Consider the following 27,623-nt stretch of genomic DNA (forward strand, 5'->3'; position numbering starts at 1 on the left):
TTGCAGGCTGCCTTCCTCGCACGGCCAGCGGGGCTCCGAGCTCCCAGCAACCTGCCGAGGGGCTGAGCGGCTCGAAGCGGGGACAAAAAGGGGCGAAGTGACCCCAAATTGAGCCTTTGGGGGGCACAGGCGCTCTCTGCTGCGAGAAGGGGATTTTTTTTGGAAAACCCTCCCATCCAACTTTTAGGGTTTTAGCGGCGGAGCGCAGCCGCTCAGCGCCTTTCCAAGCGGGATGGAGAGATCGAATGCAATCCCCCCCCCAAAACGCTATTTTTTTAAAAAGAAATTATATGAAATCCTGCTTCCTAACAACTTTCCCGAAACGGCCAGGGCTCAGCCTGCCTTCGGAGGGAAGCGGGGAGGATTTGGGGCTGCGGGTTTTTTGGGGTCGGGGCGGCAATTCCTGGGTCCCGAGCGGCGTTTCCCAATGCACGCTTTGCTTTACAGAGCTGCCGGCAGCCGGAGCCGGGGGGGATCCCCGCTGGGTCACCACGTGGAGGAAAAAAAAAAAAAAATCTCGATTTTGTCAAAAAAAAAACAACTAAAAATAATAAATAAAAAATCCCCCATCCCTCCCCGGGGTGGCACGGAGAGCCAGCGGTGCGAGCCGAGCTCCCAAACTGCGGGGAGAAGGCAACACGGGGACGGCTTTTGGGGGGTGGGAAGTAGGGGAAAGAAGGAAAAATAATCAAAAATAATAAAAATAAAATTCTAAAAAAGGTATCTGAGCAGGAGAAGGGGGTGAGGGAGGGGTGAGGGAAGGGCTCTGGTGCCGGGCTCGCCGTGCCCGCACCTCCAGCGGCCGGGGGCGGCTGGGGACACGGTTTTTCTTTTGGGGTTTTTGCTTGCCCGGTGTTGGGGGGGTCCCGGAGCACCCCCGGTCGCCACCGGCCTCCCAAATCCCAGCCGGGGCCCCGGAGCCCCGGGCTGGGAGCGCTCCCGAAATGGGCTCAAAAAGCCGGATTTCGGGAAAAACCGCGCAGGGAGCAAACATGTTCCGCGCGTCCAAGCGGAGCCGGACCCGCAGCAAACCCGAGTCACCTCCAGGCAGATTTTAGGGCTTTTTCTTATTCCTCTTTTTTATTATTATTATTTTTTTAAACCATTTCGCTCTGGAACCTCTCCGCGCCGTGATTCCAGCATCGTTATTCCGGGCTCCGCTGCCTGCCCCAGGAGTGCGCGGCCAGCTCGCAAAAAAAAAAAAACTTTTGCAAAAGTTTTTTTATTTATTTATTTATTATTTATTATTATTATTTTTCTCGTTCCGACGGATCCCTGCGAGGTTTTAGGATCCCCCCTTTGGCTCCCCCCTCCCCAAATAGCCTCGCTTTTGGCCAGCTCGGCTGCTCGCTGCGGGGCTGCGCAAACGGAGCGCGGTTTTTCGGGGTGTTGCGGAGGCTGAGCGAAAATCCCGGGACGGTAAGAGCCAAAAAACTGGGTGCCGGCTAAGGGCAAAATCGTTGTTTTGAATTGAGGTGGTTTGTTTATTTATTTATTTATTTTTTATCTATCCATTTATTTATTTATTTTCTCCTTTCCCGCTGTAGCTGGAAAGTGTCAGCCGCAGCCTCGGTGCTGCTGCGTAAAATTAGTGGAGGCTTTAAAACGTGGGAGGATGTGTGCGGCAAACAGCGAGAAACCCTACAGAAATGCAAGAACCTGGGCTTGGAGGGAGGTTTCCCAGCGACGACTTGTTATTTTTTTCCCGATTTTTTTTTTCCTTTCCCTTTCTTTCATTTTCTTTCATTTCCTTTTTTCTTTCTTTCCCCCTTTCTTTCATTTTCTCTTTCTTTCCTTTTCTCTTTTTTTTTTCTTTTTCTTTCTTTTTCTTTCCTTCTTTTTCATTCTTTTTCTTTCTTTCCTTTTCTTTCTTTCCTTTAATTTCTTTCCTTTCTTTCTTACTTCTCCTCATTATTTTCCCCGCGACTATTTTTCCTCGAAACCCTCCGTTCCTGCCGAGCAGCCGCAGGGGCAGGGGGCTCCGCTTTTGGGGTGCCCCCGGCGGCCCCAAGCCGGGCACGGCCGCGGGGAGCGGAGCGGGGCAGTGGGGTCGCGGCCACCCCGCTCCTCCCCGTTCCCCTCCGGGAACCCGCTCTCCCCTTTTCGTTCCCCAGCCCCAAAACCTTCCCGGCGACGAGAACCAAATCTGCCCGTCCCGACGGGCTCGAGGTCCGGGGCACCCCCCCGGTGGCAGCTTTCCCAGCGCCCCGTTTTAGGACGTTTTGTCCCACCGAGATGGCCCCGACCCTATAATTTCGGGCGTCCCCACTGCCGCCCCCGGGGACACCGGGGCTGCCCGGTTCGCGTCTCGCCCAACTCGGCGGAGATTTGGGTGCGAGCTGAGGTGGGCTGAGCGCTGCAGATGGCCGCGTTTAGCCTCATTTTAGGGCACAACCTAAACTCGGCGGGTTTCAATCCCGTCATTAAAAAACAAAAAACAGCAAACCACCAAATGCAAATCCTCGGCGTCCCGGGCGTCTGCCGGGACTTTTCTTTCTGCCGGCACACGGGGAGTTGTTTAACGCACGGGAAGGAGCGACGGGTTCCCTCCTTTGAGCAGGAGGTCAAACGATGCAATTAGGATAACAAAATAAAAAACACCCTATAAAAGAAAACCAACAAAAAAAAAACAACGACCGAACCTGAAACAAACAAACAAACAAACAAACCCCAAACGCAGCCAACTCCGGAGGGTCGCAAGAGGCTGGAATATCTCCGGGAAAACAAAAAAAGGGGGAAAAAGGGGAAAAAAAAAGACAACGAACAATTGCTTTTCCAAGGGTTTGGGGTTTGACCCGGTCGCGTCCTTGTGCGAGGAGGGGAGGGGGGGCCCGGGGAGGTCTCATCCTGCTCCCGATGCTGTGAGCGGGGCTCGGGGCCGGGAGCTGGCGGCTGCCACCGGGGCCGTTTGGGGATTTGGGGGTCGGGAGGGCGAGGAGGTGCCGCGGCGCCTTGGGGTTTCCCCAAAGGAAACTTTGTGGTGCCTTGGGAGGACGTGGGCAGCCGGGGACAGCGAGCGTAACTCCTGGAAAGCGAGAAAAAGAATGAAAAACAAACCAATCAACCCAAAAAATAAGCCCTAAAAACAAAACTTTTAGGGGCTGGCACTCGCTTCGGGTCATTTTCGCCCCTCTCCATCCCAAAGCGCCAGGCGCGGCGTTTGGGGCCGTTTCGGCAGCCCTTGGTGCCGGCTGCCCGGCTCCCGGGGGGACCGCGCTCAGCCCCCAGCCCTGCCGTGCCCGATGTCCCCGTGTCCCCCGTGTCCCCCCCGGGGCATCCCTCCCCTTCCCTCGGTGTCCCCGGGGTCCCCTTTTGGTCCCCTTTTGGTCCCCCCGGGTCCCCATCGCGCCCCCCGCCGGCGCTCCCCTGCGCCGGGCGGGACGAGCGGCTTGGCGAAGTCGCAGCGGCTTTCAAGTGAATTAGGGCTTCTCGGTAATTTATTATTATTATTTTTTTTAATTGTTCCTCTGCACCAGCCTCTTATCTTTCCCTCGCAGGCGGCCGGAGCGGTGAAAGCTGTCCCCCCCCTCTCCAAGCTGCAGCCACCGGGTGCCTCTCCAGCTGCTGCTGCGGGTCAGTATTTTGGTCACCTCTGTCCCCTCCCCGGATTTTCTCGCTCCTGTCCCCTCGGTGGTGGCTCTGGGATGTCCCCGGGCACGGCGACACCCGCAGCGAGGGTGGCACTCATGGGGTGTGGGGCCGCGGGGGGACACCGAGGGGGGAGGTGGCACCCGCAGGGGGGCTGCGGAGGGGCAGGGACAGAGCTGGGACGCTTTAGGGTTGTGCTGGGATGATTTAGGGTTGTGCTGGGAATTGAAGGGACAATTTCGGGTTGTGCCGGGGCAGTTGGGACAGGGTTAGGAGGGTTCTGGGGCAATCTTGGCATGGTTTAGGACAGCTCTGAGACAGGCTGGGAGCCCAGGGGTACTGAGCCCCCATCCCTGGTCCTGGTGCTCAGCGTCTTGGGGGGAAGGGGAAGAGAAAGGGAAAGAGAAAGGGAAAGGGGAAGGAAAAAGAGGAAGAGGAAGGGAAGGGGAAGAGAAACGGGGAGGGAAGGGGAAGAAGAAGAGGAAGAGAAAGGGGAAGGAAAAAGGGAAGGGGAAGGGAAAGGGGAAGGGACCCCTCCAAGGGCTGGCTGAAGGCAGCCACCGCCTCCCACTTGTGCTGTCTGCCCGTGGGATGTCCGCCTCTCCCCGTCTCCTGGATGTAAAAATCAGTATTTTGCCCCAAGTTTGAAGATATGACTGATAGTATCAGCCCCTCCTGGTTTCTCTGCAAGTGCACCGAATGCACCTTGTGGTTTCCTCCCTTTTTATGTTGTTTTTAAGCCTTTCCCCTGCTCTGGGTCAGCCGCCGGCAGGCAGCGCAGCGCAGCAGCCCCTTCCTCCGCCCCACACCTTGGCCTGGGAGCTGGAAACATGAAGGCAAAGGGCAAAAATTAAAACTGCCCCAAACTTTTTTTTTGGGGAAAAAACAGCCATCAGAAAACCAAACCCCAATGCTCACATGCCAGCAGCGGCCCTTCAGAGCTCCAGAGCTCTGGGAGTGTGAGTGGGGGACAACGGCTCCTGGAGAATAATTCAGATTTATCACACAAATCGTATCAAAGACATCACTATTCAGCTTGAGAATCACACTCAGAAAGGCTCTGGGGAGTTGTTTTCATCATTACTTTTGCTCAGAGGTATTAAATGCAGTTTATCCTTGGCCATATGCTTGTGGACCAAATTCATTAAAGACGTGTACGCTGTACAATCCCGCAGAGCAACTCTAATCACCAGTGGGTTTTATTTGACTTGGCAATGTAACGGTGGCGATTTGACTCATCAGGATGTAAATTAAGAGTAAATAGAGAAGAAGCGTTGCTCTGCATACATCTGAATTTACATTTCCTCATTTTAATAGATTAATTACTGTTTCTTCTCCGCCTCAATAAGTGCTCCAGGGGGAATTTGGAGAGGAGTAACCACTTAGTGTACTGAAGGACTAGTGCACAGGGAAACTTGGTTCAGTATCTCCAATATACATCTGCGTAAGAGAAATGAAAGTGGTTTGAGTAATGAGGTGTGTGCGTTTGCGGGGAGCCTTGTGATGTGTAGACGTGGTGGTGCTGCTCCCACTCCAGCGCCAGCTCCTGCCAGCAATGCACAGTGCTTAAGCATGGTGTGAGGTACCACTTTTTAACACTTTTTATTAGCTTTTACACCCTGCTCTTGTTTGTATGTTGCCTGCTTGGCTTGTAAGATCATTTTCTGTGAGTCCAGAAGCCGCCTGACTCACTAGAGCCACTAAGCTACAGTGATCACGGGGAGCTGTAGTGTGCTTACAATATGTGGTCCTCATGGTATAGCCCAATGGCCTAAGGATACAAGCAAGACAGATAAAAATTATCAAATGTTATGTGAAGAGGAAGTCTCGTTTGTTATTAAAAGCATGCCCGTGTAAAGCGATATTTGGAAGGGATTTGCTCATCGCAGAGTAGCTACCTTGTCTTGGTAATGCAGCGTGCCTTTTATTGCAGCTCGTGTGAGTGGCTGGCCTACATGTGATGCTACAAAAGCCGTAACTCAGTTAACACAATCTACACATCTTTGTCTGGTTTTATCCTGCTTTCCATATGTACTACACAACTGTTGCTGGTAGGCATCAGCTGTCTCTGATACAGATTTCAGGAAGCAGACCAGCAACACCTAATTCAGAAAGTTCAGCAGCGTTCCCTAAGTTACCACATCAGACTCTCACCCCTCTGAGAGCATCTTGAATTATTTGCTGCTTGAGTAGCTCATTTGGGATTGTAGGCCCAGATCCCCTAATGTTATCTGGGATCCTTGGGCATCAGGATCCTGTTTAGCTATTACTCTTAGAGGTAAATATCTGAGTACCTTTAGATGTTGGGCCTCGTTTTTTTTTTTTTTTTTTTTTTCCCCTTAGGTATTATATCAGAGATGTCTCATTGCAAATAGCAACATATGTTTACTAGAAAGTAAATGGACAAGAATATCCTGCTTCACTGTAGTCATAATTACAATAGTTGTTTTCCTTACATCTATTCCTTCTAAATTTGGATGGCTACTGCAGGAGCAGGTACAGCATCTAACATCCCAGCATCCCAGGAAAATCATCCCCTTGCCGAGCTCTGACCAAGTTTGGGTGAGGAAAGGGGCCTTGAGTTGTCTCCCAGAGCTCAACAGGTCAATCGAGGGCCTCCTATGAGGCAGGAAGCAATCTGCACAGGAGCCTTCCCGTAACGATGGATGTGTTCCCAGGAGCTCCAGCTGAGGAATTATTATTCATCATACTCTGTTGAAACTTGTTTTATCATGCAGAAGGCAATTACATGAGTATAGCTGAAAATAGATAGATTATTGCTATCCCGTGGCTATGTGCACTAACTGTGTCTGCTGACTGAAGGAACAAGACAAGGCTAATGTGCAGAATTATGGTTTTTAACTTTCTATCTATGTTCTCTTGCCAGAACTGGTTTCTAGAATACATTTGTGCACTTGCCACGTTACTACGGAGGTTGTCCTCCGTGAAAGTTTTGTGGGCTTGTGCAGCTGGTGATTGTCTCTGCTCCTGCTTTTTGGAGCCCTGGATCTCCGAGGAAGGAAAATAGGCACGTCACGTGAAACCCCCCTAAAGTTTGTACTCGATATTTTAACTTCCCTTTGCAAGGCAGCTGCTGCATTCGCACGTGTGGGAATCTGGTGAGCCATACAATTTTAGGCTGGGGATTTCTATTCACTAGGGATTAGCTGAACTGTTTTCCTAAATCAGTCACCAGATCTGGATTCCAAATTAACAAAGTGGTACTGAGCATTAATGTAGGCTCTAGGTAGCAGCTTTGCAAATTTATTCAATGAAAGCATTATAAAGGCAGGCTGTCTAACTGCCTTAGCTTTAGTGCAGTGAACTCTGAGAACCAGCGGACTTACTGAATTTATAACAGCTAAAAAGCTCAGGTTCATTCAACTCCAAGGATGCTGAATGAGCACTGATGGTCTTTGTGCAATTCCTCTAAACGCAACTACTCCCAACAAAAAAGTTTAGGAGATGCAGAAGGACTGCATCCTGGAAAATAGTCTTAGAAGGGAGCTCAGAGATCGTTGAGCCTCTTCCATTGACCCCCTATCCCTTTGTCTTGCTGGGCAGGCATTTACCTAGCCTGTTCCTAAAGATGTCCAGGGATGGAGATTTCACATTGCATCCCTGTGCAATTGATGCCAATGGAGCCAATTCTTGCCTAGCCTGTGTTTGTACACTGTGAAAGTGCAGAACTTTGTCTATCTCCCTAATTTGCCACCTATTTTTAAGATTGCTTCTCCAATTTGTCAAAATAATCTTGAGTTTTGGTCCTATCTTCCAGAGAGCTGGCAAGCTCTATTAGCTCAGACTTACCCGCTCTAACAAATAAATGTATTTTATCTTCCATCATCCAGGTTGTTAATGGAAATATTGAGAAGCCCCAAACTTACTCTGTACACCCTTCTACTTAAGTAATTCATTGTTGATAAATGATTTTAGTGATTGACTTCCCAGCCAGTCTGTACTCATTGCATACGAGCTTCCTCTAAACTGTGTTCTCTGTCTTGGGTAGAAGAATAATACATGTCAATGTTGATAACAGTCAAGATATGACACCTTCTGCTTCTCCCATCTGTTATCCTGTTGCAGAAGGAAACTAGATTAGTATGTCACCACCTAGTCTCATCCAAAATAGGCTATCTACACATAATTCAGGACTTTATAAGGCCTGCAGCAGCAATTGCTGAACTATGGCCTCAGGTGAAGGCACTGCCTACGAGTGGAGGTATCAGCCTGGCTGAAATCATGCTGGAGAAGCAGGGCTCACGAGGTGAATTACATCTGGCAAAGCTTTTGTGGTGTTGGCAGTGGTACCTCCAGAAATGTGAAACCTGCAGTCATTAACTTGATCATCTGTGGCAGGGCATGCCAAGATGCAACAACTATTAGACTGATGGAAAAGTTGGTGGGCTTTATTTCTCCTGGTGGGCTATAATTTCTCTTCAGAGGTGTACAGTGTGACTCCTCATCTCACATTACACTTCCTTATAGCCAGAGGAGAGAAATACATACTTTGAGTATGTAACTCGTAATCTGATTTAGAGAGGAATTGCACCCAGAAATACTCTTTTGTATACAGTGTGATCTGTCAGGTCATCTGCAGACACCTCTGGTTTAGATGTCCAAAGTTATGTTATGCAATTTTTGCTTTTTGTGTCAGGTGCACAAAGTCCACATGTCACACAAGTCACTTCTGGTCTCTGTTGATTATTCTGAAAAGAGGGGCAAAACCTCCACATTGGGACTAACCCATCAGTTGGAATTTTAGGAAAGTCTGATATACCCAGACATCTCCTATTATAACCTCATATACAAGGATGAGCTTCTTGTCTGCTGGATGTATCACTTCTCTCATAACTGCCATCATTTCTCTTGTCGCCTAGTTAAGAATTGTGGGTTTACATAGAGCCCTAGCCCTAAAAAAATCTTTAGGAAAAAAAGAAGAAAGCTTTATGGCTCGCAGTAGGGAGCTCCTATTAGGAAACTACCACTGTTGGAGTTCTTGGCATCAAAAACTCATCTCCGTGAGACAGAGAAGTTAATCTAAATAGATTTCCAATGCAGATACACTAAACAGTATTAAACACTTGTGCAGACAATACTTACACAGAATTTAAATCCAATTATATAATATATATAGTATAGCATATAGCATATAGTACATAGTATATAGTACATAGTACATAGTATATACTATACTACATATATGCTATACACTATACTGTATACCATATAATATAATAGTTTGTAACAGTTTACTTCACTTAGTTGATCCGGATTAATTTTTTTGGAGTGCCTTATGTAGACAAATCCTGAGCATGTTCTTGACAGAGCTAGAAGACAGAGCTAACCTGGCTGTGCTGTGGGCGTGGATGATGACCCCGATGAAGCTCAAGCTCATGGTGCTTGCCCTGTGTCTGCTGGCTTCTGTGTTGCTGTTTGAGGGGTTATAGAAGCCAAAACCAGTGCTGGAATTATGTTGTAATCTGATAGATCCGATGACCTTGTTAATTTCTAAGGTCACAGATATTAAATCCTGGTGGCACGTGTGACTTCTCTTTTAGGCTTCTCTTTTAGGCTATAAAAAGCCAATGTGCTAACCAATAATTTTGAAGAGGATTTTCCCAAGGCTCATAGAAGAGGCATTGTATGTATACTGTATACAAGTACAGCAGTCTGCATGTCATGAGTGACACCATTTACACTGGATTTTTCCCCAAGGTGCTACGATACAGATAAGAATGTCTGATGTGAAATCGAACTGGAAAATGAACTGAATTCTAAAATTTGGTAAAAACTCTTAAGAAACAGATAACAGTGAGATGATAATTTATTGCAGCAAGGCAGGTGAAGCCCACACAAATGCAAAATAACACTTGGCTTTAAAATGTGAATTGCCATGTTTATACTTCTCCTCCTCCTGAACATTGCTTTGCTGGAAGGCTCTGTAAGGTTGCCATAGGACACCACAGAAATAGTAGGGATATGCTTGGGCCTTCTAGAACAAGTTACAAGGTATTTTTTTCTAACCCCAAGCTGGAGTCATTGAAATTTAATGCCAGAAAATTGCTTTAATTCAGTGCAAATGATTGGCATGGTTTCTGAGAAGGTACACGGTCTTAACAGTTATGTTAGAAGATTAAGAAGCTGCAGTTTTCATGGTGATCTCCCAGCCCATCTGTTTTGAAAAGATCAAAGAATGAAGTCATACTTCTGGGTCTGTGTTAACATCATGCTACAGGGAAGGCATTGCAGAAAAGGAAAGTGATCTTTACATATGGCAGAGATGCTGCTGCTTCATTTGTTCATGTTGGGAAGTTTCCTTTGTTATCTTTGTTTCAGAGAGCTTGAAGACAGCTCAAGATGCAAAACTACTGCATGAAATCACATGCACTGCTCTGTATCACTGCTTGCTATGTAGTATGCATGCACTTACTATGCTGGGTAATTGGTATGGCTGCAAATACAAGTCTGAATTTTATACAGTAAATGACAAAATTGCTCAGTTTGCATGTACACATTCAACAATAATGTTGATGTGTGTTTACATACATGTCTTTTTTTTAATTTTCAGGTTGTCATCTATTTTTAAAATGTGGCCACTTAAAATAATGTTTTTGTCTTAAGAGCAGGTGAGTATTACTGGCTGGTGTTACTTAGAAGAATGAAATAAGAGTCAGGATGTTCTAAGTCTGGATATGCCACACTTGTAGTCAAAGGCAAGTTATATTTTTGTGTCTGTGTCTCTAAGATGTACCATTATCACAGAATTATTGAAACCAGTGCTAGAGCAGATCTGAGCTCATCTACTCCTTCCCTCTGAACAAGGCAGAAGGAAATATACCTGTGTTCTCCTTAACAGATATTTGACTCATATGCTATCTAATACTTACAGGAAGGGAGATCTGAGAACCTCTCGAGGTGGTTTACTCCAGTGCTAAGTCATTTTAGAAAACTCTTGTTTAACATGTACAATTTAGGTGAACAAGCCTGCACTGTAATCCGAATCTCTTTTGATGCAGATTAAGCCCGTTGCTGTCTCTTCTCTCTCCTGACTTGAAATGGCTCGAGAATAATTTATTTTTTCTTGACTCCCAGCCTTTCTTACAACTTTACTTTTATTCCACATCTTTCCTGATGCGTGGTGCCCAAACTGTATGCAATACAACCTGTGCCAAACAGAAGGGAAACATTCCTTAATACGCTTTGTAAGGCGTAATTCCCATCGTGCATCCTAGTAGTATGATTGCTTTTTTCATGACAACATGATATTGGTGGTTAATCTTCAGATTATTCTTCTATAATCTTATTATTTTTCATAACTGCTGCTTCACTTGTCATCCCTCAACCTCCGTGTGTTGCCTAAGTGTAGAGCTTTACTCTCATCTCAGTAGAGTTTCCCCCCTTTGTTTTCAGGCCATTTCTCTGTTTTGTTAAGATCGTTTAGATCATTACTGAGCTGTCCTGGCATATTCTCCTAAGTGCCAGTGAAAGCTGTGAAGCCTGGGGGAGATTTTCAGTGTTTGCCTTTGGGGTAGCTGTAGGTGTCCATGTGTGAGTTAGGTGTCTAAGTGCCCTCTGCAGTCAGAATGAACAGATCATTCATTGTAGCCTTCATCATTAATTAATGTTAATTCAGTGTAAACGTATCAAGTGAGAGCTGTAGGCCTGCTCTAGCTTGGAAGGCCAATTGAAATAACATAATAAATATGTCTGAGAAAGACATTACAACAATTTTCTAGCTTGTGCAGTAGGAACTGGAAGTAGGAGCCTCAATTACGCCTTCCTTTCTCATCTCTTTGTTCACATGGAACAGCTCTGCCTCTCACCTGCCTACTCCTTGTTTTTCCTTATGAAAATATTATGGAGGAATCTTGTTACAAAGCAAGATAAAAAGCTTATTTTTCTCTGAGCCTGTTAAAACACAGAGCATATACCTGCTCTGCCTAGGATTCAGCCATGGCTGGAAAGCAGCCCCCACTTCTGCAGATCTCTGCCTTTTGGTTCCTTGGCAAAGAAGTAGATCAGCCCTGGTGTGTGCTTGGATGTATTAGTCAGGGATAGTTTTGTTACTACTGTGCTTCATACTTGCTGTATTTTCTGTTATGCTGAGTGTGTCTCTGTGTTTGTTACCAAATAAATAAAATAGAAGTTAATATGTATGCAATTTCTTTTAATGGTCATATTTATGAATTTCCCAGGCTTTAAGCTGTAGGTTGGTGAAGCATGACATGCTGGCCACAATCGATGTTTTACTCTTGAGAAATAGGCCAGAAGCCTCCCAAACGTGCAGCTTGCCATTCATTATGTCCAAAGAAGACTTGGAAGTCAAAATTGTAAGTGTTTGTAATGTAATTGTAAGTCTTTGACTGTGATGACAGTATCACCTGATAGGAGGGTCTGTGTCTTAAGGCACCACTGTTTTGTGCTTCCAAAGTGCAGATATCTCAGGTGGGATTCTTCTCATCTAGATGTAGATGTCTGCAATGTGGATATCTGCACCAAAGTGTGTCACCTTAGGTAATGTCTACAGTCAATGGAGAGGAGTGGATAATTCTGGGGAATTATTAATCTGACCTGGTTTTGACTTTTCCTTTATGACAAGAACCTCCTGCTAGAAGTCCCTACAGTGACTAAGTGAATTTCACCCTAGTGTCCTGTTAATGGGAGGGCTGAAACTGGGGGCCAAAAGAGGCCACCCACTGCCCTCAGCTGCCCCCAAGAGCAGTGTTTCCAGGAGACCAGTACAGTAGCAGCAGTCAGCTGTCACCAAAGCCCACGGAGGAAGGGAGGCCAGCTCTTAGCTAGCCTTTTTGGTCACCCTCACTGACACCAACTGAACAAGGAAGGGCCACAGAGCTCTGAGGCAGACTGAGCCAGTGCGTGGCAGCTGGCACTGCAACAGGCAACGGAGGCTGAGCTGTCAGGAGCAAAATCCCAACTAATTTTTGTTTTTACATCTTTCCAGTATCTTTCCAGTCACTGGTAAAAGTGTCTTTTTCAAGGAAAATAATGTCTCAATATTTTTGTCTGATTCTATATTGGCTTTTTTTTTCCTGCCTCTGGTGACACTGGTGTTCTCAGATGATATTTCTGGACTAGATTATCTCTAAAAGTGTAAATAAATGCGTATATTTCTAGGGAGAAAGTCCTCATCTTGACTTTCTGCTTGGCTACAGGAAGTGTTTTTCATCATAGGTTGCAGTGAGGAGCTACAGTCCAGACAATCCTTCTGGTGTCTTTGTTGTCAGGAGAAAAATGATCTATCAAAGCCCATTTAGTGGGAACTTCACTCAGACACTTACGAGTGCTGATTCTTCATTATTTTCTCATTATGTGGTTCTTAGGTTTCTAAAGGTCTTGACATACATTCTCTACCAATAAGAAAAAATCCCTCCTCATGAGATTTAAGCATGTTACTTTTATCTTTAATGGAGCCATGTTTGAGCTGCTGTCATCACGTTCACTAAATCATCTGTCAATGAAATCCACATTTTTAGTAGCCATTACCTCAGCTCACGGATAAATAAAGTCCTAGCTTTTATGTCTAATCCTCCATATTATTTTCAGGTGGATAGGGTGACTCTGAGGCAACATCTTAAATGTATTGTAGAGGTGGTTTCAGATTTCTTATTAATCAGTATATCCACTTACCAATATTTTTTTCCCAAGACCCAGTTCACCGGTAGGAAGATCAAAATGTTGATCGTCCTTGAATGTTAGGAGGCCATTAATGTATTACTTGAGCTAGACAAAGCTCCTCTGCAAATCTGTGATGCTCTTTGGTCTCAAACAGCCTTTGTTGTACAGGAATGAGTCGGAAAAGACCTAGCAGTGGCTTCAAATGCATTCAGAATGAGTTAGCAGACTGCATCAGAGCCACCTTTGATGTTACGAGATTAGATCCACCAGCCCTTATCAAGGCATACGCAACTAAAGCACAAGGTGCTGCCACAGCATGTGCTGGCTGAATTCCAGGAGCTGAGGGCTGTGGGGACACCACACGACCACTGATACTCACACTTCAGAAGCAGTACTGCTGGTGGTAGCACAAAGGCTTCACGCTGCAGAAGGACTCTGGTTCTTCAGTCTTTGTTGCAATGAATAGCAAGCATTTACTGCTGTGACTGCACTCCTAATGAAACACCTGGAAAGGGTTTTGGAACAGGCTGCCCAGGGAGGTTGTGGGGTCTCCTTCTCTGGAGATATTCAAGGCCTGTCTGGACGCCTACCTGGGCAGCCTGCTCTAGGGAACCTGCTTTGGCAGGGGGGGTGGACCCAATGATCTCTTGAGGTCCCTTCCAACCCCTAAAATTCTGTGATTCTGTTTCACAGGTAGAAGAAGAGTAGTTACCTTCATTGCTGCAATTCTTCGACGTGCTCTTTGTACACCTCCCACTGCCGGCCCCTCGGTTCCCCAGGTGATGAGGACTGTGGGCTGCTGAAGAGCTGGGTGGTGATCTGTTTGCACGCTGGAGGGAGGAAAAGCAGAGGTGAGCAGGTTATGCACACACCTTGTGGTGGACACATAGCAACATTAGAAACACTCGAACTGTTGTGCAAAAGAGACCTATCAATTTACAGCGGGTTGTACCTGCACAGAGCACCCTGAAGTGTTATAGCTATGAGTTTAGTAAACCTCGTCATTGTTCTTCCTGCAACACCTCACTTGAAAGATGTTGCTATACCTTTGCCAGGTATTCCTCATTATTATGATTAGCAGCAAAGAACATATGGTTGCTGGTACTGTTAGTGGGAGTTGTGAGTTTTTGCATAGGAATTAGACCTCATTAGAAATCAGAAGCAGGATTTGTTTTGTGCGCTGCTAAATTTTCTTTATTAAACCCATCGGTCTGTTGCAAGATTACATGCCAACCCACAGAAGTCCTTCAGAGTTGTTATTTTAAAGTTATGTCAATGAACAGTTTATTCTGAAGCCTCTCTAATGTACATGCATGTGCATTATATACATCTGTACTATGTACATATGTATGTAGATGTAGTGACAAAGCAAGTAGTTTAATACGTTTTATGGGTCCAGCCTGGAGTTCTGCATACATGAACTTGTGTGTGGTCAAGGAGGCTTGCATATTTTTGAACTCTAAGTTGGCCTAATAAAAGATATCAGACTACAGTGCTTGCTTTGTCAGCCCTGTTTTCCTGGTTCAAAATGACTTGCAAGATTAATTTTCAATTTCTAACATAAAAAAATGAGAAAAAGAAGTGTTTACTTACCGCAAGGAGTTGATTCCGTGTTAATGACCCCGAAGGAGGCTTGTACACAAGGTAAGGATTGTTGCCAATTTGATGTATATTCATGTTACAGAATATGAAAATGTGAAGTTACACCATCTTGAGGATTTTGTTTTTATAAGTAGGATTGGTTAAAAAAAAACTTTAAGTAATCATACCGTGCGTTTGATGGTGGAAATTAGTATGAATGTTTCTGGCAGAGGAACGATGTGATGTGGTTATGCATTTCTGTTTTCACTGCCTGCTCAATATTGGCCTTTTACAAATACAGATTACCATGTCGATGGAAGGAATTTACAGCTTTGGCCCCCTTGTCTCACTCGGTGTTACAGCACCTTTTTTGTACTTTATGTTATACATCCCCCCAACTGTATTTTTCTGACAGAAAAAGGAAATGTCTGCGGACTGAGACCCTGACAACTCGTGAGCTTTACTGTTTAATTGGATGAAATGAGTATTATTTCCCACTTACCTTGATTTCCTGCGGGGTAAAAATCTTGCTCGTTTGAAATCAGCAGCAAACTTTCTGCTGAGTGCAACAGGACCGAGAGTTCACTGGCGATTCCTAACCAGCTAGAAACGTCCCATATTGGAAGCCCAGAAAGAAATAGCTTAATAATAACTAAGGTACAGCAAATACTTCTAAAAAAGTATTTTTAGAGCTGTCAAATAAAATCCACAATGAAAACCGGAGCTGAATACAAAAGCTACGCATATGATATGCTTAATATTATTCGTTTTGGGGCCTCGTGGCCCAAATAGTTCAAGCTGCAAGATCCGTTTGTGTTCTGTGGGCTGTTACACTGCATCCCTTACTTACCTCATCTTGTGGGCAAGGAGCTGCTTGCTCTGACTTCATGGAATCGCAGCTGTATTTGTGGAGTGCTCTCGTCCTTTGGCACTCCTTCCCCTGTACATTAACAGGCTTTGAATGCACCAGCATTTTCCCTGGAAGCAAACTTCAAAATTTGTCTTTAATCCTGATGCAATGCATATTCAGAATTTTTTCTTTTCCTGAAGTTTGGTTCCAGGGGAAAGCGGACTTGCCTGGTGCTCCCACCAGCCAGCTGCGCTTCATAGCAATAATTAACAGTAAGATACTGCAGCAGAAAGAGGGAGCAGGGAAATGCAGCCCAGCAGCTTCAGTTATGTGGTTCTGTTCGTGTCGACGGATTCCAAAGTGCTTAACAAACAATATTGCAGGCAGGACGGGCAGCTCTGCCCACAAGGAAGTTTTCCTAATGCTTCCTGCTATAAGATTCTGCTCTCAGTTGTTCAGAGCTTTGCTGAACTCATATTTGGGTCAAATATATTTACCTCGGATATCATTCTGTAGGATTTTTTTTTTGTTTGTTTTGTTTTTTGAGTATCAGCCAAAGCAATTGAACTGTTTATAAGAAGGTGTCCGGGAAAAAATACATTTTTTTTTTCCTGCTTATATAAAAAAAAAAGTGTCTGGCCCCTGTGTTTTAAAAGGTTTTAGAGCAAAGATAGACCTTTCTCAGCTTTTGAATCAGGCATGTGCCTTTTGCCATCCTCACAAAGCTTTTCAAATTTGGTCAACTGTTTCAAGACGTGGAAAAAACACAGTTACCAAATATTCCATAGAGATTTACTAAAGCCTAACAGCAAATATTTCCAGAGATTTCATCTTCTCCGCCTCGCATAGCTCCTTCCCGTGTTCAGACTTTCCATACACTGTCCTCACAGAACGACTGGGCAGTCGCTAGCTGGGTGCACCGGAGGCCAGACCAGAGGTGACCCCTGTGGCATTGTCCCTGGTCATTACTTGGAGCTATAGTGAGGCTTCACTTAGCTCCTCAGACCTGGAAGGAAACTCAGGGCTCCCAGATTTTATCGTTTGTGTGCTCTTGACATAGTTTCTCTTTGCTGATAGCCTGAATGCATGTAGAGAGTAGACAACCTTAATAAGGCCCTGAGAGACCAAACCTAATGTTGAAATTAGCCCTGCCGTGTGTGGTGGGTCAGACCACGTGGCCTCCTGAGGTCCTTCCCAACCTCCTTTAGTCCATGGTTCTGTGATTCTTTGCCATCAGTTTCTGTGTCAGTCAGCATGGGCCTGAGAGCACCATCCAGCTGGCCCTCAACAAGACCCAGCTGGTGGATCTCTGTGGGTATGATGCCACATAGTGGAAATAGTCTTTATTAGTTTGTTTTTAACACCAAGTATACGCAAGACACCACATTAAGATAATATTAAAGTTACAAGGACAAGTATCCTAAAATTAAGAAGAAGAGAATGATCTCTGCAGCCTCAGTATGCTCCCAACATGTCTTTGCATTGTAACACTGACTTTAGTTTTGTGATTGCCCTGTGTCTTTTCTCGTGAGGCTTTGGCCATGTATCCAGCATGGATCCACTCTGGAGATGAACCAGCACTGAGCAGAACTGGTGGATGGCAACTGCAGAACTCTAGCTCACTTGTTGAGTAGGTGCAACGCTTTTCCTGAATGAATCATGGCATAGTAGAAAAAGAAAGCAAGGTCTCCTGATTAAGGTGGTTGAATTCTGCCCTGGGGAGCTGGACAGTATCCCTGCCTCTTCTACCATGCTCCTGCTCAGTAATGGGCAAACATTTCCCATGTGGTTATTAATTGCCAAAAGAGCCTTTCTCCTTGTGCCAGTAGTGTCTGGAACGGGATGATTGTGCAAATGTCATCCATCAATCACTGCTCTTTGTTTGATAATGTCATTTGTGATGTTCCATTTCATAGAGCCTTCATCAAGTCAGTTCAGGTAATTACTAGCTCCTTATATCTATTTATCATCTAATGTTCACCTTCTATTTATATTTACACATTATCCTTATAAATATTTATAAACGCTTATTTGGCAATGAACTAGACAAAATATCTTGAAAATCTCTGAAATTTGTGGAAATATTCAGGCAGCATATGAGATTGTTTTTCAAACCTCAGCAGGCTTAATTAGATCCTGCAGTTCATTCATTTTCACTGAAGTCAATCGGACTTTTACATGTGGAAAGTCTGCGAGATCAAAAATTATGCCCAATGGGCACATAGTTCTATAGAAGAAAATGTCAGCTCCGGATGGTAGTGTTTCTGACTTCTCATCGGTTAGACTCTCTTTCTCAATTAGCTTTTCTTGTAATTCTATGTGAGTGGTTTTGAAAGGGTTCCTGGAAAAAAAATTGCTGCGTATACTGTACATGTTTTCATTTACAGATCACTGAAATGGATAGACAGATAAATAAATAGATAGGGTTTTCTGAGCTCGTGAAACATGTCACATAGCATAAAACCCTCTTCTCAGTCTGTTTTGTCAAATATGTCAAATGATATTTTTGGAATTATATTTTTGGAATGTATTTTCAGCATTTCTTATTGCTGTTCTTGATCTATGCCCCCTTGTTTGACAGTCCCTTAATCTGTTCGATATAAACTGAATGAATAGCAGCATTTAAAAATATGGCTTCAGGGACTCCTTAGGAGGTTTCTTTGTAAGTGTACATTTACTAGTTCATCTGTAAATTTATTTTATGAGGTGTTTAAACCTCAAGAAAACTGAAAAGCATAATATTAATGCCTGGTTTACATCTACTGAAGTCAATGGGAACTTTGCAATTGACTTTAATGGTAGCCTATGTCCTCTAATTATGAAAGTGGCAAGGATGATATACAAAAAACCACAAGGAGAGTTTTCTGTTTCATCATACCCTATTTTGTTTGCAGATGCATAGGCAAAGTACGATGTGGTTTGTTCTTGGATTAAACAATTCAGAGTTTTGGACCTAATCCTGAACCACGTCGCTACTTTAGGTAGTGTTTTGCTTCTCAGAAGATCGCGGACTACTCATTCTCTGAGTAGCTCACAGAGGTGACAGGGTAGGAAATCCAGCCAACTTTTCAAAAGGCTTTTGCAAATGATGCTTTTGGTTTTGATCATGCATCTACCCCATGGTATGAGCAATGGAAGAAGTTGATGAAGCAGTTTTCGTTCTAATTGTCTTGTGTTTTTTTTTTTTTTTTTCATGTGATCAGTTTTGACAGGGTTCCTGGAAATGCACATAATATCTGTAGTGTGTATGTACATGTTTTCCCTTAAGGTTCACTGAAGTGTAGTAAAAAGTTTCCATCATGCTATTGTAATCCCAAGGCATCATTTTCGTACCGTGTTAGTGAAAGTGAGCGAGAGTACACCGCAAGAAAAAAAGACGTGCAGACAAAAAGACTTGCAGAATTAAAGCCTTTCTTTTTTTCTGTTGGTGTAACAAGCACAGCGGTCTGAACAGGCTTGATCTGGTAGGCAATTTGTAGCAGTAAATAATGCTAGACAAAAATTCCCACAAACTTCTTGTTGAGTCTGCTTCAGAGGTATTACTCATTTGGTGGCTGAAATGCTGGTCTTGCTTCACATTTTTAATGCTTGTGAAAGATTTACATATTTTGGTGGTAACTGGAGATGCCAGCGCGCTGCAGAGAAGAGCTCGTCCAAACTTTTCCGATGGGGCTGTGCTCAGCTGGAAGGCACCACTTTGGTGGGGCAGAAATGCTGTCCTGAGGTGCAGCAGCTCCACTGAAACCCACAGGGAGCTGAGCAGGGCATCCGGGTCTCCACTGGGCAAGTCTCCGGGATGCTCTCACTAGGGGTGTAGTGATAGATAGCAGAGTGGGCAAACTCTTCTCTTAAGGTGGATAAAATCTACACCACCAGCTTTAGAAAGGAATAAATGCTGTTTCTCACCCTGCCTCAGCATAGCCATCTCCCTCTTTTGTCTATGCAGTAGGCTAGCAGCTCTACAGCTTCCTCCTCCTAGCCTGGTGGAGCCTCAGACCTTCCAGGTTCTCCTCCCCAAGGCTCCCAATTCCTCGGTCTTGCTGCTCCTTCAGGGTACCTCAAGTCTGAAGCTTCCCCATTCCCAGGCAGCTGCTTTTTTGAGGTACCCTATGGCAGCCAGGTGTCCAGGTGCTCTGGGGCTTGTGCTGTCAAGTGATGCATGTGCTTTGGGAATGAGCTGGAAATTTCATATACATATTTCTGATAAAAACAAAGTTTGTCACAAATTGTCCCTCAGAAACAAACAAACAAACAAAACCAAAAATGAAAGATTTGTTGCTGGCCTAACACTGAACTCATCTATGTCAAATTGCCTTGGGGAAAAAATAGTTAAAAGAGAACATATAGGGATCATTCCAGATGGATGCTGTAGCCTTCACTGCATCCTTATCATCTACGCACAAACAGTGATCTGTTTAGTATAATTTGAGAAATAAATACAACTGAAAATTGTATCTTTTGGGGAGACTTAAACTTCCTAGATGTATCCTGCAGGAAGATGTGCAGAAGTTGGGCCCTACTTTTCAAGGTAGGGCCCATGTGTCTATAAGCACAGTAGGTGAAATACGTCTTCACCAAATGACTTCTCAATAGATACTATTTAGACTTAGTTTTGATGAGCACCATGGCTATTACAGAAAACTAAACATAAAAGCAACTTTTGAACAAATAGAAGAATAAATAGAAGCAGGACTGTAGTTAGGGTTCCTAATTTTGAAGAGGAAAATTTTATTAAACTACATGAATTTGCGGATGATGCTAAACTGGGAGGAGCAGTTGATTCTGTCAAGGGAAAAGAGGCCTTGCTGGGGTACCTTGACAAATCAGAGGGCTGGGCAATATGAAGTTTAAGAAGAACAAGTGCTGGATTCTGTGCCTGGGATGGGGCAACCCTGGCTGTGTGTACAGACTGGGGGATGAGAGGCTGGAGAGCAGTCCCACGGAAAGGGATCTGGGTGTTATGGTCCCAGCAAGCTGAACAGGAGTCAGGAGTGTGCCCTGGCAGCCAGGAGGGCCAACCGTACCCTGGGGTGCATCAGGCCCAGCACTGCCAGCCAGGCGAGGGAAGGGATTGTCCTCCAGCACTGTGTGCAGCTCTGGTGCCACGGTGTAAGGAGGGCACAAAGCTGTCAGTGCCCAAAGGAGCAGCTGAGGTCCTGGGTTTGCTCAGCCCCGAGCAGAGCAGGCTGAGGGGAGGCCTCATGGCGGCCTGCAGCTCCCTCACGAGGGGAGCGGAGGGGCAGGCGCTGAGCTCTGCTCTCTGGGGACAGCGACAGGACCCGAGGGAACGGCATGGAGCTGGGACAGGGGAGGGTCAGGCTGGCGGTTAAGGAAAGGGTCTGCACCCAGAGGGTGGTTGGGCACTGGGACAGGAGTTCAAGAAGTTTATGTACAGTGCTCTCAGACACAGGGTCTGATTTTTGGGTGGTCCTGTGTGGAGCCAGGAGCTGGACTCAATGATCCTTGTGGGTCGCTTCCAACTCAGGATATTCTATGGTTCTATGATTCTACGTTAATTAGTTGTTGAAGTCATCCGGATTGAGGAGCCAAGGAGTTGAAATGTGGAGGAGGTGTTGATTTTTTTTGTCTCAGGTGTAAAAACTATCTAGAACTTGTATCCCAAATAAAACAGCAAAATAGTAAGGAAGGGCACCCTGTTTAATTTGATGGGCAATCATCACTGAAAGGATGTCTGTAGGTAGTGCAAGGACAGAACGAAAAGAAGGGTCAGCAAAGAAAGTTGTGAGTCAGAAGGCAGAATATATAGGAATAAAGTAAGAGTCAAATGAAGGAGCCTGAAAGAAATAGAAAGAAGTTCTCTGTCTAAAAGAAAAAATGAGGGAAAGAGCAAGGCTCCTCTGCAGTGGAGGCAGAGGCAAGATGAAATATAATCTGTGCTGGGTCTCTGAGCTAAAATTATAAGGAACTAGCAACAGGACAAAGTCAGAAGAGTAAAGTCCAGGGAGTGGGATAGCTGTTACTCTGGAATTCAGACAGAATAGGTGTATGAAAACATATGTTTGGATATCTCGTAAGGAGGAAAGGGACCATGTGAGAAGAACACTGCTTCTCTGTATAAGAAAGGAAGAAAGTCACCAGGACAAGAGCAGGTCTGTTAACCTGGAACAAAGCTCAAGGGTACAAAGCTTTGAAACAGGTCTTGAGGGGAAAAAAAAGTATATATAGTAAATAACAATAATAAAAAAGAATATATTAATTAATTTTGAAAACAAAACAAAACAAACAAAACAGCATGAACATGGTATGCAAGTGGAGAATTTGCTGTGGTACAACAAAATATCTGATTCTTTTTTTCTCTGAGAAGAAGGAAGAGAAGTAGGGAAGTAGAAAGGGGGGAAGTGGGAAGGAAAGACATGTGAGGTTACAATTCTCTAATAAAGTTTACCTGCAGCTAGTTTGGGTGAAGTACTTAAATATATATATTATTTTTATTTTTTTTTTCTTCACAGACTGCCATTACGTCCTGTGCTGTCTGCAGTGTTTAGTGGTCCTGTGCAGACTCAGAAAGCACACATAGTGTGGATTATTTTGTGTTTTGCTATTAACAGAATTTGAAGTATATGATGTTTCTGCTGAAAGTGTACATTTTTAGATGGAGAATCAATAGCTGTCATTGTGGTGTTCAGGGTAGGATTGTAAAATGACAACTCAGATGAACAAAAATGGAGTAGTAGGGGAAAAATTGCAGTAAAAAATGAGAATTAAAAAATATGCAATGGTCTGGAGCCTTCTTACTTCTTCCATGCAGGGGAATTTTTGTGGTTCTGGATCTGCACTGTGTTTGGGGTCAAACTCCAGCCTAGCACTACCCATTCCTAAGGAGCGTCAGTAGGAAAGAGTACTACAGAGCAGGGAGGTTGCCCCAGTTTCAAACCTGTGCCTTTCAGACCTCTTCTGGTCAGTATTATGTAAGTGACATTCAGAAAACTTAATTTACCTAACATTCACCCTCCTGGGATAAGTATTGGTCACTCAGAAATGATGGGAGTGCTTGAAAAGCTCATAGCTGCGTTTTTGAGATCCATACACAGTTTCTGCCCAGCGAGGTGGGCCAGGTCAGTGGCAATCACGCATATCTCACAACTTGGTGAGCAAGGCATTGATGGTAGAAGTTAAGAATGTCCTAGGTGGAAGAAAAAGAATGGGATGTGAAAGTAATCCCAACGCTAAGGTTATTCCAAACAATGTGACTTCAATAAGCAGAGCTGAGAGAGCGGAAAAAATTGGCCAAATTCAGAGCTCTTGTCCTTGTGCAGAGGCTTATTTGAATTCCAGGCTGTTTCTATAACATGCATACATTTCATTCACCATGTGTGGCATTAAAAAACTGGAAAGCCTCGTGTTTTGGGGTCAGCAGTAACCTGAGCTTAAAAGTAAAGCTGACCTCTCATCTAACAAGAAAAGCTGTGCCATCACTTTGGGACAGGGAGTGTCTTTTTGCTGGATTGTGGCTCAAAACTGAGACAGTCACAGTCAATTGTCGATGATGCGCTCCAGGAGTGTCTCCTTGAGCTAAGTAGAAGCAGCCAGCAAACCTGCTACAGTAAAGCTCCTTGGGCTCCAGCAGTAATAAGCAGGAACATATTTGCACAAGCATCTTTTCTGCAATTTCCTCTCTGCTTTCCAGCTCGCTCAGACCTTGTGGGGTTGGCCAGGCTATCGCAGGTTCAGGGACTGTATCAGTTTTTCTGCTTCCAGCCTGCTCCTGTGCTCAGCAAAGTGCTTAACCTGGGCTAGAGTCTCACTCTGAAGGCAGGGGATGTAATGGGGCTCATCATGATGCCGTTGCTCTGCTAAGGAGGCACAGAACAACAAATTGAAGTTATGATAGTCACTTTTGATAGTCACAATTATATGCATGACAAGCAAGGACTCTGTAGACAGAAGTATGTGCAACCATATGTTGGACATAATGAATTTGCAAGGAATATATCTAAAGAAACTCTCCAGTTCTAAACTATCCATTGAAGCAAACAGCCTTGTGTCTTACGTTAATCAGTGAATTTACAGCAACGCACCCCCTTTTTCGTGTGTTTGCATTTACCAATGTTATCTTCTTCTCACAGATGGGAGAACTGGAGGAACCAGGATGTGAAGTTGTCTGCTCAGAGCTGTATAAGAGGCCAGCGACAAATCCAGGAATAGAAGCCAAGCCTCCTAAGTTGCAGCCTAATACACTAATCAGCGAGGAATCTTGCCTTCTGATATTGCAATGAGGTATACCTTAACATTATCTATATATTAATAATTTACCCAAGAGGAACACACTTGAATGTGTATGCTGCCTATACTCTTGTAAATAAATCAGAAGAATTATTTGAATTCTAATTCTGAATTGAATTTCTAACACTTTTCTTTTTACTACACCTTTTTTTTTTCACAAATATTTCTTCATAAATATAAAGTTCTCAAAACATACAGTTCTCAAGATCTGCGTTAGTGTAATGGCCAAAAGCTACTGTCCCAAAATATCCCCGTGTAGCTTTAATAATTCAGATTTCTAGATTTTTCAGAGTCCAACTTTAGCATTTTCTTCAGTGTCTTGAGCATCTATGCTTTATCTTGCCATTGCAGAAGACTTCGGGTAGTTAGCATCTCAGAAAAAGGAAATACAGTTGTGTATTCCCAGCGAGGTTGTTCTTAGCATTGGAAATCACTTTGAGAAATATTGCAGTAAATATGCTGGAAGCATCAAAAGCTCAAGTCTGGATCCAGTTTAGCTGGAGGCTTCTCCTGTAGGCTGAGACAATAGAAGTGCTGAGGGTATGGAAGCCCATTACAGATCCTAATGCTGCCTGGTGTATTTGGGGTATTTGTCACAGTTTTGGCAAAGGCACAGCTTGCTTTCTGTCCCTCCTAGCTATGTCCTCCCATACCGGGTGAGGGACATGCACACAATGCTTCTCTTTGAGATGCTAATCTTTTGGGGTGTTAAGCACCAATAATAGAGCCAGCAGCTGGTTTTGCTTGCTCTGGAGGGTTTGAAGCAGCACAGCAGCTTTTTGCATAGGATAGGAAAGGTTTTCTTCTGGCTTTCATATCAATTTGACATATCCATGCTGTGGGCTTCCCAAAATAGTTCTAGACTCCAGCACTGAAACACCATTCTCAGAGTTTGTCGGAGGTAGTTGGTAACTTGGTGATTTAATAAGAGCAAATATTAAATCAGAATGGAAAATTATATTGCTCCTACAACATGCTTCTTATAGTATCTTTGCATTTCCAAATCTTTATTATGAACAGTTTGGCTGTCACAGGTGACGAGCTTGCTCAAAGACTATGGTCAGGTTAGCTGCTATTGAACCTACAAAGTATCTGTAATTCATCCATGCTTCTCCCACCAGCAGGTGTCATTCTGGAAAAAGGAAAATATTGTAAATCCCAGAACTGGAGAATTTGGCTGTGACAAAGAAGAAAAAAAAATGTTCACTTAAGATGTAGCTTTTGAAGGATACTTTAAATAAAAACCAAGACAACGTTGGCTGGTCTGCATGAAGCGCAACCTATCAGAATATTTTCTCAGAGTCTTTGCACTGTGTAACCCTACCATGTAACAAACAAAGGGCAGAGGATGAGTAAGGCAAACCAATGCCCAGTTAAAGCTGTCTTCTGCTGTTTGCTCTTCTCTCTGGCATCGTCACCACTGGGTACTCACCCCCCATGACTATAAAAACAGTGATAATCATCAATTTTTATGATGGGCTTTGGCCTTTAGATCCCCCCAAAGACATGCACAATTAAGGCAATAAATTCAGATCTCATTTACTTCAAGGAAAGCTTGAAGTAAACTCATTGAAGCAACTGAAATCAGCAGACTTACTTGGGATTTAGTCTGAAGTAACCGCAAGTAGTATTTCACTTTCTACTTTATAAATAAATCTTGAGCAGAAAAGATTCATGTAATCATTTTAATGTCTATTGTAATACTTATGTCATCCCTTAAGTGTTCATCTGGCTATCAGCTGCAGCCTCCTTTAATATGAAGAGATTATTTTTGATTTCTAATAATCACGCTGAGCAAGCTGTGCTTGAGTTATGAAGAACCAAGATCCTTCTGGTTTGTTGGGGACTTGTGACCTTCTGAATCTGATCTTCTGTCTGTTAAAACCAAACTTGCCATGAAATCCATGCAGTAGGTGTCTTGCCCACCCTATATCCCAATGGAGGTTTGTTCCAACCCATCACAGCTCTGATGATTATAAATAGTTTTCTGTCTTTCAGTCTAAATTTCATAGAATCACAGAATGGCTCAGGTGGGAAGGGACCTTAAAGACCATCCAGTTCCAACCCCCTGCCATGGGCAGGGACACCTCCCACCAGTCCAGGTTGCCCAAAGCCCCATCCAGCCTGGCCTTGAGCACCTCCAGGGATGGGGCAGCCACAGCTTCTCTGAGCAACCTGTGCCAGTGCCTCACCATCCTCTGAGTGAAGAATTTCTTCCTAATATCTAATCTAAACCTATCCTCTTTTAGTTTAAAGCTGTTACCCCTTGTCCTATCCCTATATTCCCTCCCCAGCTTTCCTGTAGGCCTCTTTAGGTTCTGGGAGCAATTTATTCAGGAGGAAGAGAATAAGCTCTAAGGCTTGGCTGTGAGGAACACATTAAGATGGGAATTATTTTTATGTTTTTAGAATTTGTAATTAAAATGAAGTGATATGAAATAATTGTGGTGTAGGCAGCCATTTATTTTTCACTAAGTTATTTAAATACAAATGTCACAATGCTTTTCTTGTGAACAGTTATCAAACACTTGGTTGCTAAATGAGAAAAAATAGTATATAAACTTAGAATCAAAAACTTCACTCTAGAATAGTTAAAAGCAGTAGACTTGGGTTTACACAGAGCCTGTATTTGGGTTTTCTGACTTACTGGGTATATAACTTAAATGTAGCAGTCTTCTAGAATTTGAAGTAAAAAAGTATAATTTTTTTGTGAATTTGACTAGTTCATTATGCACTTTATTTTTATCCTAGGTGCTGAGCAGTGATTATATACAGCTTTTTTACATAGTAAAGTGTAGGGTTTAGTCTTCGTATCAAAGCAAAGTTATATCTTTGGAATCCTTACAATGTATTTTTCATGTTTTTAGGTAAGCGATCTCATCAAATTTTGTATAGTTTTTTAATTTATACTTTATTTTATTAACTTGGGAAGAAATGCATGTGCCCTCCTGTGTCATTTTGGAGCCCTTGGGCTGAGCTGGAGCCATCTGAGCTGGCCTCTTGCTGATGGTTCAAAAGTGAGGGTCTCCTGTAGGCCTCACATCATCTTTGCCAGCCCAGTGCAGATGCCCTGGATACACCAGGTTGTTCCAGAGAGCATTGGGTATGTTCTTGTAGGCATCTGAATTTCTCCTTTAGATATTGCCATAGAAAACCACCATAAAAAAATATTATGTCCCTACAAAGCCTTAACAAAATTAAAGATGGTACATCTGTGAAAGTAATTCCATCCAAGGTGTTTGATTCAAGTTTAACAAGGCATAGAGGCAGGAAAGTAATTCCGTATCTAGCAAGTAGAAGGTTATTGTGTTTAACAGGATGCCATCAAGAGTCTGCTTTGAATTATGGTGATTGAGCTGAACCTGTGCACGAGCGGGGAGCCACTGATACTTTGTGTGTGCACCACAATGGGCAAGAAGACAGGCTGCAAGAATTGTGTGCTTCGGGCAATGAATGCTTAATCTTTCCCTTCCAGATAACACCTCCAGGCCCTAGCCAAGAAAATGGGGTTTTCCATCAGGAATGTCATGGTCAGATGTTCAAAACCATCGTGTGTCTGGTAAATGTGAGCATAATTCTCCAGTTTTGTGCATGATGCAGCAAGCTAATTTCACTGAAGAAAGTGGTAACTTCAGGTACCGGGGCACTCAGCTACAGGGAATTAGAGAAATACATGCAGTAATTACAAACCTATGTTAATCAGGTCCATTTTTGATGGTCT

General features: G+C 44.0%; 1 long non-coding RNA gene across 1 annotated transcript; it reads left to right on the forward strand.

The window, feature by feature from the left end:
• The first annotated feature begins 10,186 nt into the window (after positions 1-10,186).
• On the forward strand, positions 10,187-27,586 carry LOC116485208. Its single transcript, XR_004252816.1, has 5 exons — positions 10,187-10,217; positions 11,787-11,921; positions 13,921-14,078; positions 23,746-23,896; positions 27,378-27,586. It is a non-coding gene; the product is annotated as an uncharacterized LOC116485208 (long non-coding RNA).
• Positions 27,587-27,623: the final 37 nt, after the last annotated feature.

This window comes from Aythya fuligula, chromosome 1, assembly GCF_009819795.1.
Source record: "Aythya fuligula isolate bAytFul2 chromosome 1, bAytFul2.pri, whole genome shotgun sequence".
In the NCBI taxonomy this organism is placed as follows: Eukaryota; Metazoa; Chordata; class Aves; order Anseriformes; family Anatidae; genus Aythya; species Aythya fuligula.